Here is a 4,254-nt window from a genome sequence, read left to right on the forward strand (position 1 = left end):
CAGTTTATTGTGCATTTTTCAACAATTTTCTGCCAATAAGTATAGCGCAATTATTAGAAAAACTGTGTACATAAAGTGGTTCATTTGTTTTAAAAATACTATTGCTGGGTAACATAATCAAGTTGTTCATCGTAATAGGACCATTTGATGTCAAAACTTCACATTTAGTATTTTGAATAGGAAGACGAAATATATTATTGTTGTCTTGAAATCTCAATTCGTCTATTAGACATTTTGGTTTGCTCACTGTCCGATGGTCTTAGTCGTTTGTTAACCGGAAAGTTAGAATTTTTAGATGTGGAGGGCTGTTGTAGTTGAGGGTATGTATTTCCTTTAAAATATGCTGTTTGAGGATTTTGAGTTTTATTGGAATGTTGTGGGAAAGGATTTTTGTGAGTAATTGGTTGTGTGTTCATGTATTAGTTGGGTCCGAAATGATTTGGTACGTACCACATAGCATGGTTGTTAGGAAACTGCTGTGTTTAGGTAGGTCTAAGTGATTGTATGTACTGATTAAAATTATGTTGTTAACGTCGCCTTTCCGCTTCTTCGCAGAATGCACTCAGATTTCCTTTACAAGGTGTCTCCCTGAAGTTCTCCCGTAGTTTGTAGTTCGGTGTTTGCGGCTTAAGTTCTGCAACTAGTCTCGATCTAAGGGTAGGCCAATCTTCGATTTTCGGAAGGCCCAATGATCGTAGAATCCTCTGTTGTCGCACATTATTAGTTTGGTAGAGTGAAATTACATAGTCCGCTCTGCTGATGAAGGTGTAGAGGGTTGCTGAATCACCCATAAATGGCATGATGTCTTTTAGTTGCCGACGAGCTTCAGCGAGGCTGTTGTCGCTTAGCGCCACGATTTGGGGTGCGGCGATATTTGGTTGTCCCATTGTAATTGTAAAGTTGTGATTTCGATGTTATAGTACAAATAAGAATTTTGATTTATTATACCCGTTACTCGTAGAGTAAACGAGTATACTAGATTCGTCGGAAAGTATGTAACAGGCAGAAGGAAGCGTTTCCGACCCCATAAAGTATATATATTCTTGATCAGGATCACTCGCCGAGTCGATCTAGCCATGTCCATCTGTCCGTCTGTCTGTCTGTCCGGATGAACGCTGAGATCTCGGAAACTATGGGAGCTAGGCTATTGAGATTTGGCGTGCAGATTCCTGAGCTTCTAACGCAGCGCAAATTTGTTTCAGCAGAGTGCCAAGCCCACTCTAACGCCCACAAACCGCCCAAAACTGTGGCTCCTACAGTTTTGATGCTAGTATAAAAATTTTAAGTGAAATGTATTGTTATCATCAATACCTATCGGTTGACCCAAACAATTGCCACGCCCACTTTAACGCCCACAAACCGCGAAATTCAGTGACGCCCACAATTTTCATGCTAGATATGAAAATTTTAACTGAAATGTATTGGTCTCGTCAATACCAATCGATTGATTAAAAAAAAATTGCCACGCCCACTCTAACGCCCATAACGCTTAAATCTATCTACTGCCGGTAGGTGGCGCATTTAAATCTCGCTTCGCTGCTTGCATATCTCCATTTCCCTTTGGTCCCTTTAGCTGAGTAACGGGTATCTTATAGTCGAGGTACTCGACTATAGCGTTCTTCTTTGTTTTTATTTTGATTTCACTCATTAAAGTTTTAGTGTTTGTTTGACTTAATTTTTTTTTAATTTTTTTTGGTTTTTTAATTTTATTATATTTTTTTTTAGTTGCTAGTTGCAACAGGAACTTATTGTTTATGTTTTTTTTTTGTTTTTATTCTTTCACTTTTTGTTGGACAACCGAATTAAAATTATAATCCACTTTGAAGGGTTGAATTTAATTAATTATTAATCGAGAACCGAATTATACAATTTAATTTATTTTCCACTAGACGCTCTTTTTTCGGATACTTGTTGTGCCCTACCTACTGCGCCAGTAAAATATTTATTATTTGAATGAGTCGAACTAATGTCCCGTCAGTTGACTAAGGACTGAGGACGCTAAGGAGAATAAATTAAAGAAGACTTGATTTCACGTCTTTATTCGATTGAGATTAACTTAAGACTAATTTCTTGTGAGAAAAATCTTTCTTGCCCTTTGTTTACAAAAGTTTGGGAGCGATTGGGATATTTATTTATTTATTTATTTCATTTATTTCGCCAACGGAATTCCTTTACTGGCTACTTGTACAATTCAACAACTTGTCTTACGTACTAAAATTTACAAAATAATGGACTAACCTATGCTTAAGAATTGATTTACTTGAGAAGTAGTCCAATTGCATATCAATTGGGAGTGCGTTAGACTCATATAAGGCCCTATAGAGGTGCTCATTTTTGTCCGCCGCAGCTCGAGGGAAAAGGGATCAAAATTCCGAAGTTGTTTAGACGGGGCATGAAAACCAACTTTCGATAGTAGTTCTGGACAGTCGATACTACCATCCACCAAATCAGAGAGGAAGCAAATGGCGAGGATACTTCTACGATGCTCAAGGGATGGTAGGTGAACAAGCCTACATTGCTGGTGGTATAAAGGGGTAGGATCTAAAAACCTTAGCGGCAACAAAGCGAATTTTAAAAACTGTTTCTGTAGACGTTCTATTCTGTTTCCATGAGTGGTAGTGAAGGGATTCCAAATAAGAGACGCATATTCTAGATTAGATCGGACAAATGCAAAATAAAGCGCAAGTCTGGTGTAGGGATCCGTGAATAGTGATGCGTTCCGTTTTACAAATCCAAACATAGCATAGGCCCTGGGCATGATGTAATCAAAGTGTGCTGCAAACTTAGATTTCGAGTCAAACAACACTCCTTGATCCAAGGATTCCTGCCGCAGTTGTAGAGGTTGACCATTGATTTTATAGGATGTGACGAGATTGTTAAGGGATTTACTGTAAGTGACGTAGAAGCACTTATGTTAAGAAGAAGCAAATTTCGGATACACCAAGAGCTCAAGGAATCTAAGTCATGTTGAACCAATTGTGAGTCTGTCGCTAATTTAATAGACTTAAAAATTTTTAAATCATCTGCATACAGGAGACACTCTGAAGATAGACAGAACCTCACATCATTAATGAAAATGATGAAAAGCAGAGGTCCCATAGCACTCCCCTGAGGGAGGCAGAAAGAACCTCACATCATTAATGAAAATGATGAAAAGCAGAGGTCCCATAGCACTCCCCTGAGGGAGGCCAGAGGTTGCCAAATAGGAATCCGAGAATTTTCCATTAATATTAACTCTATAAAGTCAATGGTGTAAATATGATTTTATCCAATTTAGTAATGCCGAATGTATACCCAAGCGGGCCAGTTTTGCCAGTAGGGCACTGTGGCTAACTTTGTCAAAGGCTTTCGCAAAATCAGTGTAAATAGCATCAGCCTGAGATCGCATATCAAGGGCATGAATGCAATAGTTGCTGAAAACGGCAAGATTAGTCGTAGTTGACCGACCTGCAACAAAACCATGCTGAGAAGTGTTCATATATGTTTTTAGAAGAAATGATAATTTATGAGCAACAATGCGTTTGAAGAGTTTAGCGACATTACTGATCTTTGCTATAGGCCTATAATTGGCAATGTTATTTCGCTAGAAAGTGATTTATCAAACAGAATTTTTAGTTGAACGCAAAGCACCTCTATACAATGTTTCAGAAGGTAGGCCGGAATCCCATCACAGTCCGGAGTGTAAGAATCATCCACGTCTTCCACAGCCCTATGAATATTCTCTTCTAGCACGGTTAAACTACCTAAATTCAATAGAGGAGTGATTGCATTAAAGGTTTAAAAATCATTCCAGGTTTCTGTTGGCTCAAAATTAGCTTTAAAATAAGAGGCAAAGAGATTTGCAGTTTCTGTATTTGAATGGGAAGATAAATTCCCTATGAACATAGCAGATGGAACTGAAGAAGCGTTCTTCTTTGAATTGATGAATCGCCAACAAGAGTTGGTATTACCTTTTAGGCCGTTCTCAACACTCGCTGTATACTGATTGTAAAGAAATTTATTAAGAAATTCAAATTCTCGTTTGTGCTGCAAGTGTCTATTCCAATCACCAGGATCCTGTGTAACTAAAAACCTTTTATAGAATTTATTTCAAAGATTTTTAAGCTTTTTCAAACCTTTCGTATACCATGGCAACTTAAACGAATTGTGGACCCTTTATCGAGCATTGTTCTTAATGATGTTTAGAATAACAGCTAAAAAAGTGTCGTAACTCGACTTCAAACTGACATGTGATAAAACTGATTCCCAGTTAAT

The sequence above is a fragment of the Drosophila suzukii genome (genome assembly GCF_043229965.1).
Source record: "Drosophila suzukii chromosome 2 unlocalized genomic scaffold, CBGP_Dsuzu_IsoJpt1.0 scf_2c, whole genome shotgun sequence".
Lineage (NCBI taxonomy): Eukaryota > Metazoa > Arthropoda > Insecta > Diptera > Drosophilidae > Drosophila > Drosophila suzukii.